The following is a 19,547-nucleotide window of genomic DNA, read 5'->3' as shown; positions in this document are numbered from 1 at the left end:
TCATTTCTGGTGACACAGATTTTCTTTCATCATCAGACTGATTCATTCCAAAAATGAGAAATCAGAAAAGAAACATGAAGGAGGGGAAAGACAGGAAAACTGTGACAAAGGGACAATGCATGAATACAACAAAACCTGCAAAAGTGAGATAAAGACAGAACATGATTAGTGGTCGAAGAAGGAGGCATGAGTTGAAATTAAAGGTACACAGTCTTGGTATTCTTAAATGGCGTACCTGTGGAGTATACTTAAGCAAAACAAGTATTGATAAAACTATTAGGTGTGAAATGCTGGTGTGATTATTAGGTCTAGACTTTGAGACAAATTTTGCTTTATCTCCTGACGATTGTATTTTTTGTAAATAGCGAATATACATACTTGAAGGGGCTTTGGTCAGCAAGCTTGAGCCATATATTGTCATTCACAATTTGTTTCCACTCGCCACAGGAACAGCAAGATACAATGGGTTAGCCCACTTTACACATTGGCTCCCTTCACTTTAAGTGACTGTACAAAACCTGTGCACATTGTTCAGATGAGCATAAATGTAGTTCCTTTCTCTTCAGGGGCAAACCAAGATCCAATTGAGCATTTTCATTTTAGTTATTGTTTTTTATATTAAATCTAATTAGTGGTTATTTAATTTTCTTACCATTTGGGTGCACAGTTAGATAGTGATTCATTTTCTAACTCTTTTTTAAAGTTATGATGTGTTTAGATGACGCTGTAACATTGTACCGATCTGAGACTTGAGTACTTGGTTACTTGGTGATTTATTCTTGCTTCTTTCACAAATAACAGTAGGGTGCGTGGCACAACAAAAAGACCTTCATATTAAAAAAAATCCTCACTATTTAAACAACCACATCAGCAAATGTTTTGACATTTTAATTTTTAAATACAAGCTCATGGCTTTCATGTTTAGGTGGCCACATGTTCTCTTTTTTATTTTTGTGCTACATTCTTACAATAAAGAATGTAAAAGAAAAAAGAAATGACCCATCTATTAGCCTGCCGAGTTCATAATAAAGAAGAAATACATAAAACATTCTCCGGCTTAAATGTGTCAGGCACATGCTTGCAAAAAAATGTTCACTAGAAAAATACTAGCACAGGTGTTTCTTAGCAGGCAGGAATGCTTAGAACATGTATAAAACAACTTTTAGGTTTGAATGCATATCACAGGAAAATTTGCTTCTTTGTTCAGCAAAGAAAAGGTACTATTGGCTTTGAATTACTGTCAGTTGAGGACATTGGGTCTAATTTAGACCTTGGAAGATGAGATAATCTGTCAAAATGTATTTAATATCCCATCTGCCATACTACAAGTCATATGCACTTGTAACACACTGTGTAGAATAGTTGCCATATTATTCCATCTGCCAAACTCTAAATAAGGCCCATAGTTTTCACCCAGAAGGATGACTGGCAATTTGTGTGTTTCACACTCAGTGGAAAAGGGGGCGGATGCCCTACAGTACTGTATTACTTGTACACACCACTGTCAAACATGGGCTCTAAAGAATTTAAGACTGGTAGCACATAGGAATATCAACTCTCAAGGCAGGATGGTATTGTTTTCAGGGAAGATGGAGAGTCTGTGGGAAACTCCGGTAGTTACAAGTTCTGAGTTGTACTATATACTTTTGCTATTTCCTGAGACAGTCACCTGTATGGAGGCTTACTTCCTCGTTTGCTGCAACAGTGCTGTAATAGCTGGTGAGAGAGGAATCTAGTCCATTAACAATACATTGTACGATAACTAAACATCTCAAGCGGAATGTGGTCTGGAACATTTCCAAGGCTGACATTTCTTTCTCTTTCCCTCTTCTAGATGATACATCAGGTGGAGGTGAAGCATAAGGTGATAAAAGGAGGAGCAAGCAGACACGGAAACTCCCCCTTGTCATTAACTCTCATTTTCTATGGAAACAGGAAAAAAAACACCCAGTCCCTATCCCTAGGCAAGGAATGAGCATGGCCAAGAAGGCAATGAGTTTATACAAGTTGCCCATTTAAGTAGCCAAATCCTACAAAGATGAATTGGACAGGAAGATGTATCTTTGACTCTCTAGTACCACTTGCAGAGTATAAAGAGCTCACTGCTCAGACAAACCGACATACATTTGGATAGGGTCATGAGAATATGTCCTTGAATTGAGTAACATGGAATACGTTAAATGTCATTAACACTATAGCTGCTGGTATAATCATCTTGTGTTTTTTAAAAGAAAGAACCAACAAGTGTTGTGTGATAATCAAACCATTTCACGCCATGAAAAATGTGATCCATCAACTGGCACCTGGCCTGCAGCAATTAAATCAGCAGCAGATGTAAGAGGACATACAGATATTTTAGCAGCCTCTATACCTGCAAGGTTCTAATCATCTGGCTGTCATTGAGATACACAAAGACACCTTATTTCAGTTCACTGACATCATTCCAGCTAAGAAAGTATACTTTACTGTCCCATCCTCCTTTGTATGGAAGCATACTGAAAAGGGTGACCCAAAGTTTTTCTTTATAGTGCCACTCTTAGGTAGGGAGATGATAAAAAGTATCAATCTATCAAGCTAGAAAGAACAAGTAATATGGAGATGTGAATAAAGGAAACTAGAGAGGTTGCATGATGAAGAGGCTTGTCAATATCACTTCCATTCTATCCACCAGAACATCTATGAAACACCATGTCAGTTTTAAAATCCCATATAGCTTTATTTATACATTAAATAATGATCATACCAGCAGATACATTTCACAATCACACAATTCATAGTAACATGATAAAAGCTAACAAAATGTTAATCAAAGTTAGAAAACAGAACAACCAACATAAAAATATAAACAAATTACCACAGTAAAAGTTACAATCGGAGTAGACCTCCTAACCTTAGTTCAAATAGCCATAGGTTTCCTGACATGGAGAACATTTAAAAAAAGGAACAAACAATAACCAAATCATTTGTGTGCTCAAGAACTACAGATACAACAAAGGTAAAGAAAAATACCCCTGCTGAGTCATTACTGGAATCCAGAGACCCAGACCTAAACAATTTTGATGATTTGAATCGCAAAACGTTACAAAAAAATACAGAAACAAGCATTCATCAAATAGACAAAGTATGTTATTTATTTCAGGAACAAATATTAAAAAAACAAAATTGTAATTTTAGTAGGAAGGTTGGAGTCTTTTTAAAATTCTATTGAGGCCACCTATTATCCAAACTAGATTCTGTTTGATGCACTTGCACTGCTTTCACAAATCAGTCTGAGGATACCAAGTTATTCTATTGCCTCCAGGTTCACTTCCTTCACACTTACAGAACATTTTTCATTTTTACATTGTGTGTCTTTATACATATGTTAATAATCTATTAATATTACATTTTCTAAACAGTTGCAGATGACCTAAGGTCCCCAGGCCGCACGTTAAGAGCATTTCTCCAAATAATGCTAGTGTACAAGCTACATTCTTCAAGCTGGAGGTTTTAAACATGATATTGCCAAAATTGAAACATTCAGGAATCCTTTTGCTGTGTTGTTTGAACCTATCATTTTCTATACAAATCATGTATATATCTACCACTATGACAAGAAGCTACTAGGACCCAGGGTCAATCATTGACCAGGGCTTTCAGCTCAACGTCTACGCAGCCATACCTGAGACTACCTTAAGGGCCTAATTATGAGTTTGGTGGACGAGAACACCCATCCCCAAAACTCCCGACAGGGTAGCAGCTGCCGTAGTGGCAACCAACCCACCGGACCCATTAAGACTTTCTCGCTAGGCTTACTGGCGGAAACCGAGGTTTCCACCAGTGAGCATAGCAGGAAAGTGGCAGCAACCATTGTCTCAGGCTCATAATCAAGCCGGCAGCAATGCTGTCACCTGCACAGCAGACAGTGAACATTGCTAGATTGCTGGGCAGGGGGACCGCTACACTTCCCATCCAAAGTGCATGGGCACTGCAGGGGCCTCCCTGAGGCCCCCTGCACCTGTTCTCCACCAACCTTTTCATGGTGGTGAAACCGTCATGAAAAGGCTGGCGGAGAACCAGGTCGTAATCAGCAGGGTAGCACCTAATCTGCACCCGCAAGATCAATCGGGATCACTGATTCCGGTGTAGACGGCAAAACCCTGGCGGTCTGATCGCCAGGGTCTTAATGTGGCAGTCAGACCACCACAGCAGCGGTGATCCTGACCGCCACTGCAATGCTGGTGGTCTCAAGACCGCCAGCCTTGTAATAAGGTCCTGAGTAAGGAAGTTGTCCGGTAAAGCAAGCTAGTAATGCTGTGTCCACATGTTGTTCTGAGTAACTCTGGAATTCTTCACCTAACACTGCAATTAAGTATGCAACAGTATGTGCAGATGCATGGACCCTTCCTTTAACACAATTAAAAGTCAAGTAATCATTATATAAACATCAATATTAGCATATTTAATAGCATAGGGTAACCCTGCTTTGACGGTTGTAGGACGTGCATTTACAGCAAATTCTATGGAGAAAACATATAAATGCTGCCAGACTAACAATTTAAGCTCATGAACACAGGATCAATGTTTCTCAACCTGAGCTAAATCATTATAGTTGAGCAACAAATGGTTTATCCAAGCATTTGACAGATCACATAGGTGGTCATTACGAGTTTGGTGGTCTTTTGCGGAGAGCGCCGTACCTGCGGCCACCAAAAGACCGCTGCATAGGCAGTAAACTGACCACCGTATTATGAGTCACAAAACAAATCCACCAGAAAACAGCCACAAATCCAAAACTGACAGGCTGAATGACGGCGGGAGAGAGGCAGTCCCACCACTCTCACCTCCACGCCAACAACATCCCACCCTCCATATTGTGACCCACAAATCAGCACAACGGTCTTTCAATGGCGGTAGACTATTGGCAGTGCGGCCCACCGTGGTAAAAATGGCACCTCCACTACAACAGAACACCACATTAGGCAATAAAAATACCCCACACCTGATACACATACATAAACACACTCCCAAACACCACTATAAAACACACACCCACACAACCCACAATCCTTTCCAACGACAAACAATTACCACACATCTCATGGCCACTTTGGAGAACGAACTGAACATAGTCTCCACAGCCACCTGTACACCCCTCACGCATCACACTTCACACAACATATTTGTACACAAACACACACATCACCATCACCATGTCCCCACAAAAGCACCCTCGTTTCACAGATGAGTTGCGGGCCATGGTGGACAAAATCGTCAGGGTATAGCCACAGCTGTTTGGTGCACAGGTCCAGCAGACATCCATTGCCAGGAAAATTAAGTTATGGTGGAGGATCATCGACAAGGTAAACTCAGTGGCAAGCCATCCACACACAATGGAAGACTTCAGGAAGAGGTGGAACGACCTTAAGGGGAAGGTGCGTTCCATGGTGTCCAGGCACCAAATTGCTGGGATGAAGACTAGCATTGGGCCCCCACCTCCTCCCCTGGAGTTTCTATCATGGGAGAAGAAGGTTTTGGCCATCCTCCACCCTGAGGGCCTCAGTGGAATCACTGGAGGACTGGAGAGTGGTAAGCCACCTATACTTCTCTGGCACTAAGTACACTTGTATCACATCCCATCCCCCTACCACTCCCCAAATCATCCCATCCGACACTGATCCCCACCCCCTAACCACCTATACGCATTCCCCTGCATGCCCACACCATCCCAACATCTGCTCTCACAAATACACGTTAAGCTTGTTGAGTATGAAGCACTACGATTACCACAATGCATCACTCTTTACTAACCTAACAATACACACTCACTCCCCTTCACATAGGTAGCCCTGCATTCTGAAGCATGCCAAATAGCATTGATTAAGCAGGTGTCAACAGCAAACCAGGAGATGGCAATGTCTGTGATGCTAAACACCTGATATGTCATCAGTAGATAATTGACAAACTCACTTCATCTGGCTCTGATAATAATGTATATTCACTACTGCCAATGCCATTCCCAGGAAGCAGCCATCCTGCACCATCTCCCTGGCTAACCAATGTTACACAGATTAGGTAGATGTAAATAACAATGTTTGCTATCAACAGGTACAATTGCTAAATCCAGCCGGCAGCAGGTGCCACGAAGACACAGTCCTCCAATAGAAGAAGGCCCCCATGATGACAGCAACTCAGGATGTCAGGAACTGGAAGGTCCCTGGGACCTCTGGTCAATCTCCCTCCACAAGCCTCACCAAGGCCATACCAGAGCACCCCAGAACTGAAGCCCAATGCCCCCAAACCAGTGTCTCCATGAAACGTCAAACTACAGTGTGCCTACCAGTACAGGGACTGGAGTCAGCACCTACCACTCAAGATGATGAATGTCCTGGTACAAGTGGGACTGGGCACACTGTGCTAGGGACACAGGCACAGGGGGCTAGGGCCAGTGGGAGGGCAACTGTGGGCCAAAGGGTGGGGCAACCAAGGGAGGCGACTGGCCAGGAGGCCATATCACAAGTCCTGGGAGCATACCACTAATCCCAAGACATGATGGACCACATTCTGGCCACGTTGCTGGAAAACCAGATGCTGCAGAGGGAACACCATCAAAAGGCCATGCAGCAGTGGCAGGCTCACAATGCCACCTTAGCCTCCAAGAAAGGGATTCTACAGGAGATGACCTCGATCCTACATGAGTCCTCCACCCACCAGCAGGGCCTTTCCACTAGGTGCAGTCCTGCCCAGCCCTCAACATCTGCTGCAGCTAGTGGAATGGAGGCCCTGCCAGATGACTCACAGGCCACTAGCATCCCTCCCCCTGTAGCTGAGGAACCCCTATGTAAATGTGGCCACAGAGCCAGACATCGTGCAGGAACTGAAGCCAAGACCAACCCCACTGCCAGGAAATGAGCCTCTACTGAACTGTCTCCCCTGTGTGCTGGCGGGTGTGGAGGCAACTCTCCTCCGTTCTAATGAGGGAGCCGCTCCTGGATTTACAAGACCTTGTAAACCTGGGGATGAGGCAAAACCTTACACCTCCCCAGGGGAGGTGCAACGAGGAGGCATATCTTTATTTATCCAAATTTTTTCCACTTTCTATGTGTGCTACGTTCTCAAGCACACATTGAAAGAGGAAAATGCCTCAGTAACATGTTCTTTTGCAAGAATGTGCCCCTTCCTGCACAAAACAAATCTTGCATGCATCAGCACTAAATTGCTGAATGGCACCAGCATGGGGGAAGGACAGTAATGTGCTGTCTGACATAGATATGGCGCATTCCTGCCCTTTCCCTGGGACACAGGACGGCACTACAAGGTAACTTGCTGTGCTGCCCTGTGCCACAAAAAACGTAAATATGGCCCTCAGTGTTTTTCGTTTTTTACACTGTCATCAGTTATTCTCACAGTTAACAATTCTTTAACAACCTAGACTTTCAGACTATTTGGGATTCCACCAAAACAAAATTAAAATTGAATATTTGAGAAAGTGCTCAGATATTCATAACCATATGTAAATTTCACAACTTAGAAAACAAGCGCAGATGGGGCATTACACTGGTACTCAAAATGAAGAGACAAAGATTGGCCAGTGATCATTGGCATGCATTAATGATTGTGTGTTTAGCAACAGTTCTGCTGTAATTATTGAAACATACATACAACTGCAACGCACAGCAATGAGGTCCTATTGTCTATTGGCAAATGCCAAAGGAAGGATATGAAATAACTGCATGCCACAATATCTGCGGCCATTAGAAAGAAAACATCATGTTCAGATATATATAAAAAAATATATATATTTAATTATTTTGTATGTTACTTTACTAGAAAGCTTCAGTATAATAATGTATTTAATGCACATGTTTGTGCAGTGGTGAGACCGTTAAAAATAGTTGCTGAACTTTTAGTGATTCAAGGCAAACTGGAGGCACATACGTGTCAAAAAGAGACCGGTATAAATGTAATACTCTATGCTCTTATCCCTCTAATTTCAAGTAAAAGGCTACTAAACGAAATTGTGATAAAAATACAAATTCAAGAACATCCAAGTTATAAATTTAACATAGGTGAGAAGAAAATATCTGATTGATGTAATTACCAAGGAAAAATCCAGGACATCTGACCACTAAAGGGGCAATCTGCCAACGTAAATTATCCTTTACTTCTATTTGACAAAGACAGAAAAGGAAAAGACTAAAGTTAAACTACTGGCAAAAAGGCATTTTGATTTTGTTTTTATATAGATGATAATATCAGGGCTTGTTTTATTTTTAATTGTGTTTTGTCAAACACAATTGAAAATATGATTCTTAGTGACTCCTACAAATCTAAGGGATTTTGCACATGCAGACAGAATGTTATGTGCCAGGTTGAAATCCGCGTAGACTAGTATTCACTCAATTCACTATTGGATTTACCCTGCATTTGACTTTGCCAATCAGTATTTCATCACAGTCTCGTTACCTATTGATGCTCTTGAAAGATGTAAGTGATTACAGAGAGGGAGCAAAAGCGGAAGGGGTCAAGGAGCATTGATGAAGGGTGGCAGAGATGGGGTGGCACACAAGCAGATGAGGAGAAATGGTAGGCATAATGAGGAAGATGGGCGGCAAATATGAACGTCCTGACTTTAGGAATTGTTTGGCCTGGGTAGTATAAGGGACAGAGAACGAATGCCCAGAGAGCAAAGTCCAAAATACACTGAGTGGCAGTCTGCCAGTGAAGCGCTCAAAGAAATGCATGCAGGATTCCCAACATGCACGATGTATAAGGAGAGGAAATATTAGGCAAAACTGCATTCACCATGTGATGAAATCACCTAAACACACGTAAATCAGTCAATGATGAGAATTCTACCAGCAATTATCATCTGAAGTAAAATGTTCACAATGGCTCAGGTATTTCTTGAAGGTTTATATGTGGGTACCAACTACCATTTTCTGACTGCATTTGGTTTAGTAGAGAAAAGTAAGAGGAAACAGGGGAGGGTTACCTGGAAGAAGCTAATTATTAATTTTTGGAGTTTCTGTAGAATGCTACTGTGTTGCCTACTTCCTGCTACAGAGGGTTTTGGTACAATCAATTCATATCATTGCAAAGAAACGTGCTACCAAGAGTAGCTATGGGTCTTCGATTCCCAGTATTTCTAGCCCTGGTCTCAGTCTATACTATGTTGAATAAGACGCAGGTATTGTGGTGTGCATAGGGGTGTTTTATTGTTGAGGACAGAGTTGAGTTTCTCTTTAGTCTTCTTTGATAACATGAACAGTACTCTGGAGAGGAACATGATTAGCTGGTACGGGCTCAGTTTTGCACCTCTGCATATCAGTCATTGGGCAAGTTGTCTTGGATGTGTGTCTCGATTTATTATAGAATAGCTGGCTTTAAGTATAGGAAGATCAAGATGTGCTTAACTTTCTTTCAAAATCCATTGATTGCCTGTAACCACAATGATTGTCCATGCTGGAAGGCTTGTCTATATAGTTTTTAGGAGTTATTTCATATGCACGTTCTTTGGTTATAATCTGAGAGTGAGGTTTGAGTTATTTCTAGATCTTAGGATCTTGCCTTTTTAATTGAGAATCAATTGGGCTGTTCAGTCTTGAACTAATTGTTGTTCGTAATGAGCTTTTTGGAGACACCCACGAAGATTACTTTGCAATAATCGTATTTCAAATCACGGAGGCTCTTGTTTTTTTGATGGGTAAGTGGGAGAAGCAGAGGAGCTTTCTAAGAATAGAGGGATGGAAGTCACTGTTGTGGACGCGCTGTTTATTAAAGGACATGAGGACTCAGAATGAAAATACAAATACATACAGGAAAAGAGATAGTGATTTGGCTAGGAGGCGATAAGATAATGGAGGAGGTAATCCGAATCGTGCAACAGAGGCAGTAGGGAGGGATTATACACATGGAACGGATATCGCTGCAGATTTAGGGCCTCATTACAAGTGTGGCAGTCCGAGGACTGCCACACTCGTGTTGACGGTCAGGGCACCACTCTCTGGGCGGTCCGACCGCCCAATTACAACCCTGGCAGGAGGACCCGCCAGTGTACAGCCGTCCCCACCGGGAACATGGTTCCCCCGGCATTAGGGCAGTCAGAGTTATACTCAACCAGGGTGGTGCTCAACTCAGCGCCGCCTGGTTGACCACAACTCCCCTCACTGCCAGCCTTTCCATGGCAGTTTCACGGACATGGAAAGGCTAGCGGTGACGGTATGCTGGGGAACACGGGCCCTGCACTGTCCATGCCCATGGCATGGGCAGTGCAGGGTCCCCCCTGACCAGCACCATCAGAATGTGCACTGTCTGCTTTGTAGACAGCGCACTTTCCGAGGGTTCTGGTCGGTCCCCTCTGTGCTATGGGATAGTACTTGGGTCCTCTAAGGAAGCAAAGTTCTATCTTGTAACACTGTTCCTGCCAATCTAACTGACGGGACTGCTTTATTGCAATGTTCGCATCGGTCAGACCGGCTGGAACATTGTATTGGGGGGGTGACCCAATCACCATGGCGTGGCGCCCTCCCTGCAGCTTTGGAAGTCCCTTTGGACTGCCAAACGTTTAAATGAGGCTCTAAGACAGATTGGGCAGGTGGAAGAGAGATCCTGGTGCAACAAGGCTGATTTTGGTAAGGAGATAGAGAAAAGGTTTTATGTGCCCACACCATTTTTATCATTCTGGTGTGCTTATTTATTGTATAAAGTGTGTTAAATAAGTCAATATGCACTTTTACGTAAATCACAGGGTATATTTTTGGTCAACCAATCAATAACTGAGAACATGCACACCAGAGCCCATTAAGTCCTAAAGGTTTGATCAAATAATCTATTGACAGCATTGCAATGTGTGTATGCAAAAGGATGATCATGTAAACCATTGTATTTTGGCACTTTTAAGAGATGTTTGTACCATAATGCATTTAAAAAACAGAAAACAGAGTGACATATCTTTTTCTGTTAGTGGTTCTGTCATTCTCTTCTGTTAAGGGTCAGACAGGGACAAAAAATAGGACCAGGCACCGAAAAACAGTGGCCTGCGTTAGCTAAAAAAGTGGTATTGTCGGGGAAATCAACAGTAAAAACTGGACCACCTAGACATAAAAACAGCACACAGCTGCTAAAATGCTGGCCCACACACTGATCTGTCAGACCAGCCTATTGGGCACTTGCCTTATTGCACTATAGGCCAAACCCACCCTGACTGCCTTAATTATAAACTACTCAATACTTTCTGTCCCTGAGTCACACCAGCATTTACGGTGAGTAGCAGTGTCCTAGTGCTATTTTCCAAGAAAATGTGACGGCGCTTGTTATAGCATTAAAAATGTCAACACTGAAATACCTTTATCTGGTGCCAATATCTGGAAGAAATGGACTTGCAAACTAATTCAATATCGACTCACTACTGAGAGGATGACTACCAGTACACTTTTTCTTTATTCTTTTTTCGGGAGTGTCTGCAATAATCTTGTAGTGTTGGAACTTTGTTACTCTATTTCAATGTATAAGACCAGTGTATATGCGTAGTGTTGGTCTCATTAGATGCAGGTAGAACATAGTTAACCGTATTCATGGTGATTCAGTAATACATTTTGAAATGACCTCTTTTAAAATTAGTCATGATTTAATCTTCAAAGATTATTTTTCTCATTTCCTCATTAGCAACCGTCTTTTTTCTATTTTTGCTGATAATACTCTGCATCAGCCACAAGCATTGGCACAGTCAAAAGGCTGCTAACACCTTTGAAAGGCAAAACCTGTTGAATAGGAGAATGCTTTTTTCCACTCAAGCAGACTTTTTACATAATGCAGTCAGAACTCAAATTGCAAGCGTGACCTATTGTCTTCTCTAAAGCTTGCTGTTGGTCAAGTGGCCATACTATTTACATGATGTGTATTAAATGAATAAAGGTACTTGGTAAGAACTGCCAACTTTATGTGAAAAAAGAAGTAAACCAAATTCTTTACTTACAAAAAGAAGTTTGTTATTGCAACAAAATAATAACCAAAGGAGTGTTAAATGAGTTAAAAGTGCAATAGGGATTATTCTTTCCCACTAAGTGAAGGGGGTGAAGAACCAATAAACTATAAGGATCTTCATTTAGGACATAATTTGTAATTACATATGTTATAGATGTTATATGTTGGGATGGAAAAATCCTCACCATGATAAGAGATGGGTACCCCGTTACGAGTGTCCAAGTGTACGCTTGTCTGGATATCTAATGCTGATTTTTTCTCATAGGCGAATGCTGATCATGCTTGCGCTCCAGGACATAAGCTTGTCTCACAGGTTGCAGGTTTGTTGGACTGGGAGAGGCGCCCGGAGGTCTAACCTCATAATGGGAAGACTACCTCATCCTCCAGGAGTAAAGCAGCACAAGCGTGGTGATGGCAGCATATCATGTAGTGATCAGCAGTAGTGAACAGGACCTTTTTACCTTGTGTCACTGGGCTGAGGCCTAGGGTATTGTACTTTGGCCAAATGCACCATTGCAGGTTGTCTCTTTCACTCTTTCTGTATTACACAGCATCTTTATAAGGGCAAGTCTGTTGATGTGCACTGAGTGGATCACTCTGTCCTGCTATCTTCCAGTTGCCACAGGTATACTAGTGTGAAGAAGGTGACATTTCAAAATGGTCCAACATTTTATATGCTGCACAGTCCATCTTGCATTTAGTATTAGAATGTAAGTATAAGAAAATTGTGATCTTGGTTGATATTCCCAGGGTAAATAGAACCTAGCATCACAACTTCAGATGTTTTACTAATATAGTTGGCTTAATATTAGCCAAAAAGGAGAGCAAAGAATAAGGGCCTTGTGTACAAAGTCCTCTTGGAATTGCAAGTCATAAAATTCACAAAATCACAGGGTTTGTGTGTAAAAGCCCTTTTACTATTCAGGAAATTCCTTCTGACCCGTAAAACAACATTTGCTTCCCCTTAAGTTTTAAAAAGTGGAAATCTCATGTTTTTTTTTTTTTACAGCAGAATTGGTTCTTTTAGGATTACAGTCTGCTCTAATAAAATCCATTTTGAAATGCATTCATAAGGATTGTGGTCTGCTGTCCCTTGCAGACCTCCATCCCTGTGATTGCAGCCAAACACAAGTTGTGTCCTGTCTAATGAATATTAAATAGGCAGGTCATTCCACCACCCCTGCAATTCAGTACTTTGTGAACTGACCTAATAGTACATAGGTTGGTCTGCAAAATACATTACCATTCTGAAAAAGTTGGGGCCAGATATACGACCATTTTATTTTGCAAGTCTCTAATTGCAATTCACTGCGAATCACAATTAGAGACTCGCAAAATGTACAGATGTGTCTGAGACACATTTAGTGATTCCCAATGGGGTTGCAAATTACCTACCTCATTAATATTCATGAGGTAGGTCGCAATTTGAGACCCCATTGGGAATGGTGGCACTCACAGGGATGGTGGCCTGCTGGGACAGCAGACCACCATGTCTGTGACTTATTTTTTTAAAAAGCTGTTTTTTTTTTGTAATGCAGCCCATTTTCCTTAAAGGAAATCGGGATGCATTACAAACAAAACAATGAAAAGTCTCCTTTTCGGTTTTTCAGAGTAAGCAGTGGTCCATGGGACCACTGCCTGCTCCAAAAAAATGTAGGCACCCCCATCCCATTCGCGAATGGATTACCACCAACTTGAAGTTGGCAGTAACCACATTTGTTTTGCGACTGAATTCACAGTTGTAAAACAATCATTCATGACATTGCGACTCGCTATTGTGAAGGGACCCCCTCGGCACGCCACTTCCAAATATTGACTTGCAGACCTATTTTGCGATTCAGTAAATATATTACCGAATCGCAAAATAGCATTGGTATATACCAAAACGCTATTTTTAGTTGCAAATTGTGCAAGCAGAAAATAACTAGGTGCCTCTTGCCCTTGGTGCACAATTTGTAACCACTTTTTGCGAATGGAATAATAGTGCATGTAGCACTGTCAAATGGGAACATAGTATCAGTAGAAAAACTAGAAGAAAATGATAATGTCTCTAACAAGGTCTGAATGATGCCTAAAATCATTATTGTTTCTGTGTGTAGAAGTTAATACCATGAATACAACAATGCGCTATAAAATCTACTGCTAGATACCAAAAATGTTTAAAAACGTTGTTATACAGCATCCATCAATAACAGCCTAAAAAGGTTAATACGGATGTTGAATAACAAAAAGCGGAGCACATTCCTTTTCGAGGATCAAAATGGGTCTAAAATAAATCTGGACAGTACACACATTAAGATGGTTAGCAGTGCACATAAGGCTTGCACACAAAGTCACATAAAACGCTTTAAAACAATCGGAAATACTGCAGAAGCTTTAAAACATGAAAAATGTTTTAGAACCAGACATAGAGAGTGAAAGAAGACAAATAAAAAGATTAAAGTGGCTGATATGTGTGCTATATCTTACATAATTAAATCCAGCGAGTGTTCTGCAAACCATTCGACCCTTTGAGTGGTTTACACCTTTTCATGCATCAATTTGGATGGTTTATGCACTCTCTGTCTTCATGTGGTTTGTGCCCATTTTGGGTTTTCTATAAACCCTGATGTTTTGTGATCTGTATGAACTGTTCGAAGGTTTTCGGATCACATATTCTTTCAGGAGTAATGAGCGCAATGACTGTTTGTTTGCGCATATTTAGGGGTTACTCAGGCCCTGATTTAGACTTTTTTTTCCGCACCTATCCCTTAGTAAGGTGAATTTTAATTGTTGACAAATGCTTGATAAATTATGTAAATCATTAATTTAAAATGAAATAGTAAATGCTACAGTAGCAGGAGGCAGCCATATTTAGCCATATTTCATTACTAAAGGCTTATAATGGAAAATAAATGTTTTTGTTACAGCTTAATCTAACTGGTGCTGACATATTAATTAATAACATGTGCAAATTTGAAAGGTCTGTACCATAGAAATGAACAATGTATTTTTAGTTGGCAGGACTGCTGTGTGTCGCAGAAATGAAAAGCCTACAACACAAATAGGTCTCTTTTTGCATTAAATATTTGCTGTGGAAGATGTTTTTCGTGTTGCTGCAGATGTTGATGTTGCTGTTTTCCAGAAACTACTGTTTAATTAGTGAGTGAATTGACCTTTGTTATTTTACGCAACTGATAGGAAGGTTCTCGCCCCACAACAGGAAGAATGATTCATTGGATGGAGACTGTGAAAAACAAGAACAATTTTATAAAACATTAAAGGACACATGTTCTGAAAGAGGATTGTACTCTGGTGAGAAGATGGTAAGTAAACTTGTTTCCAGTTATGTGCTGAAATCCTACTGGTCAACATGAATAAGAAAGAACATTAGTGTTGCAATGTAAATTTTTTGTGTTTATAATAGTGTGCGTACCTAGATTAGCAGAGGAGAGTCCCAGAGCCCCGAGATCTCTCAGAAACCATTATCCTTTACTTGTGGGACAAGACTCCTTTGCTTTGAACCTAACTCCTCAACTCTTTAGAGCTCTTTATTGAGTTCACTTGGACATCTCTTCATTAGAAGTCTTAGCTTATTTTGTCCACTGTTATTCAGTTGAGATTACTGTCCATCTGTTTACAAAATCTTCATGTATTATGCTAGCTTCTCTAATCAGAACTCTACATGGGTATCCTTACTGAGAACTTTACCCTTATCGCATCAAAGGCTTGTTCATTTAGAATAGGACGTTTCTTTATGGAACATGCGTGCTGTTTTGATCTTATATTGTTTGTTTTATTAATACATATTTTGAAATACCTTATTATTAAATATTGATTTATTAATTATATTAACATTTGATGATAACTAAAAAATAAAATCTTTGGTAAAAACAATTAAATAAAAGACTAAATTAAAACCATACATATCACATCAATTTTCTACGTTCACTTAACAATGAGAAATGTTGATTAATTATGTTAATTAAATTGATTAATGTTTTCAGCTCCCTACTTCTTTGTCAACATCAAAGATCCATCAACTTAGGTGTGGAGCATATTTAAGAGGTTTATATAAAAGAGAAATCCATGCACTCTTGCAGGGATAGCCAGAGGATGGTTCAGCTAACTAGAAAGGAGTTGAAATCAATAGCCTAGTTTAGAAATGCAAATGTCCTTAAGCTCAAGTTGAAGATTTCCAGGGTTGCAGTTCCAAATGCAGTATTGGAGGTGTCAATATCAATAGAGGTATGCGTTGTATCTGTCTTCAATGAGTTTGCTGCTATGCTGAGGTTATGTTGTGTGCTGTGAAGGTTAATTTATGTTTTTTTATGCTAAGGTTTTTTGGTGCAAATTTGTGAGGTACCATTGAATTGCACAATTGAGATAGGGACTCTAACAATTGTTGTGAAAGTACTAAGATTGATTGGTGGTAGTTTAACCTATTGCACAAAGGTAAACTAGCTATGGTGATGTCTCGCTAGTCAAGATTTCATTCCAGCATACATGTATGTGTAAGGTGTAATCAGGAAAATATTAAAACTTGACTCCGATTGGTTTCTTTTGTGATTTAATTACTTTGAATTCTTTAGTGAAGCAGATAAAAGTTGGAGAAAAGTATCCTCTTTTTGGCATGGTTAACCCCACTTTTTGCCTGATGTCACTGTGTTTTTGACTGTGCTCACTGGGATCCAGCTAACCAGGAACCCAGTGACTGTGCTCTCGTTACCTAAATTCAGTGGTTCACGTTTTTTACGCTCCACAATTGCCATACTGGTGCTCCCATGTAAGTCCCTAGCATAAGGTTCCCAGGTACCCAGGGCACTGGGGCACCCGGGGTCCCCCATGGGCTGCAGCATGTATTATGGCACCCATGGGGACCCCATGCAAATCCTCTCTGTGGACCTGCCATTGCAGCCTGCGTGGAAGGGTGCATGCACCCTTTTCACTACAGGTCACTGCATCAGGTCACTGTAACTCACCTCTATGGTAGGACCTCCTAGCCCAGAGGGCAAGGTGCAGGTACCTGTATGTGTGGGCACCCCTGCATGAGCAGTGGTACCCCAAGAACTCCAGCTCAATTTTTCATGGACTTTGTGAGTCAGGGATGTCATTTTATGCGTTTACTGGACATAGGTAACTACCTATGTCCCGTTACATAATGGTAACTCTGAACCTACGCATGTTTGGTATCAAACATTTTGGAATCATACCCCAATACTGTTGCGAGTATTGGAAGTATGATTTCATGCCCTCTGGGGGCTGCTTAGAGGACTCCCAGCATTGCTCTTACCAGCTTTCTCGGGGTTTCCAGGCAGCCCAAGCTGCTGCCACCCCTTAGACAGGTTTCTGCCTTCCTGCTGCTTGATCAACTCAAGCCCAGGAAGGCAGAACAAAGGATTTCCTTTTGAAGAGGGGGATAACACCCTCTCCCTTTGGAAATAGGTGTTACATTGCTTGGGAGAGGTAGCCCCCCCAAGCCACTTGTATTCTTTGAAGGGCACATTTGGTTCCCTCCTTGCATAAACCAGTCTGCACCAGTTCAGGGACCTCCAGTCCCTGCTCTGGCATGAAACTGGACAATGGAAAAGGGAGTGACCACTCCCCTGTCCATCAGCACCCTAGGTGTGGTGCCCAGAGCTCCTCCAGAGGGTCTCTTAATTCTGCCATCTTGAATCCAAGATGGGCAGAGGCCCCTGGGAGCATCTGAGTGGCCAGGTCAGGCAGGTGATGTCAAAGCCCCCTCCTAATAGGTGGTCACCTAGCTAGGTGACCAATCCCTTTTTCTGGGCTATTTAGGATCTCCCTCTTGGGTGGGTCCTCAAATGTGGCTTGCAAGATTCCAGCAGGACTCCTCTGCAACCTCTACATTGACTTCTAGCCACTGGAACTACATCCTAACGCACCAGGAACAGACAATCTGCATCCATTCTAACTTCTGCAACATTTGCCCGACTGTGGATCCTCTGAGGCTGGCAAGTCTTCAGTCTGCATGGAAGAAGGAACCTCCCTTGGAGTGAAGGAGTCACTCAGCTAAATCCTCAGGCACCAACAGCAACGACGACCAGCTGCGTGGATCTCCTCTCATCCTGAGCTGCATGAATCCTAAATCACGGGTGGTATTCTTGAGTGGTCCCCTTGGACCTCTCTATTAGCTGTCCAACTTTGGTTGAGGTAAGCATTTGCCTTCCCACACAGGACAGTACCCCCATGAACCATGTCTCTTGCAGCTACCAAGGCTTGTTGGCATCTCCTCCAAGGGATCTTCAGGCTCTGTGTTGCCCCCAGCACTCTTCACTGTGACGTACAGCCCTCTGTGTGCTTCCCCTGCAGCGTGGGACCCTTCTTCAGTTGTTCTGTGTGGACTTCTCTGCAACTCCTGGGTCCTGTTCCAGTGGGTCTCCTGGGGGGCTGCCTTTTCTTCTGTGGACTCTCTGCTGAGGGTCCCCTGAGACTCCCCCACCTTCCTGGTCTCAGGCACCTCAACTTTTCTTCTACCACGACTCTTACCTTTGCTAAGGCTTGTTGGTGGCTATTCCATGCCACTGGCCAACTGCAATCTTTCATCCGGACATCAGATACGGACATTGCCTGCACACTCCAGGAACTCTTCATTGACTCCAGGGCTGCATTGCAGACCATCTTCATCCTACCGTCGACCAACACCTGCAACCACAGACGGGTTGGTAGTGGCACCAGATGCTCCTGTGACTTCTGCACTTGGTCCCTTCTTCCACATTTCTTCTTCTTCAGGAATCCACCGCTGGTTAATTGCAGTCTTGTCTGGGTGTTGCTCTTTCCTCATTTTTGTCCTTTTGGGTGGTTTGGGCAAAATCCAATAGCTTACTCCTTTCTTCCTGGTTGCTGGGGGGCACTGTGGTACTTACCTTTGGGGTTTCCTACTTTCTCCAGCTCTCCTCTACACATTACACTTGCCTAGGTGGGAGTCTTGCATTCGTATTCCATTTTTTTAGTATATGGTTTGGGCTCCCCCTAGGGTCACTATTGTCTACTGCTATTTGCACAGTTTTCGGTTGCTATTTATGCCTATTTCTGTTTACTAGTGTACATCTAGTGTGTTACTTACATCCTACTGGAGGGTTGTCTCTCTAGTACTTTTTGGTAATTGTGTCACTAAGATAAAGTACCTATATTTCTGGAACACTGAGTGTTTTCTTTCATGTATGTAAGTGCTGTGTGACTATGGTGGTATTGCATGAGCTTTACATGTCTCCTGGATAAGCCTTGGCTGCTCACCCACAGCTACCTCTAGAGAGCCTCGCTTTTAGACACTGCCTACATTTAACTGATAGGGAACCCTGGACCTGGTATAAGGTGTAAATACCACACACCAGGCCAGCTTCCTACAAAAGTTATTTGTTTATTTGTGCGTGGTATTAGTTGTAGTATTTGCAGACAAGAAAATTGTAAGGGAGGGTGAACCACTGCAAGAGGGGCTATGTTCATACGGTGCCATGCTGAGATTAGTTGGTTGGTGTGAAATGCCACACTGAGTTTGACGAGTTAGCATGTATTTAATTCCAGTAGGTTCCGACAGAAAGCACTGACGTATATGGAATTGTGAGCTTAAGCATAACATCGAA

This window comes from Pleurodeles waltl, chromosome 8 (genome assembly GCF_031143425.1).
Source record: "Pleurodeles waltl isolate 20211129_DDA chromosome 8, aPleWal1.hap1.20221129, whole genome shotgun sequence".
Classification (NCBI taxonomy): domain Eukaryota; kingdom Metazoa; phylum Chordata; class Amphibia; order Caudata; family Salamandridae; genus Pleurodeles; species Pleurodeles waltl.
This window is presented reverse-complemented; position numbering follows the sequence as displayed.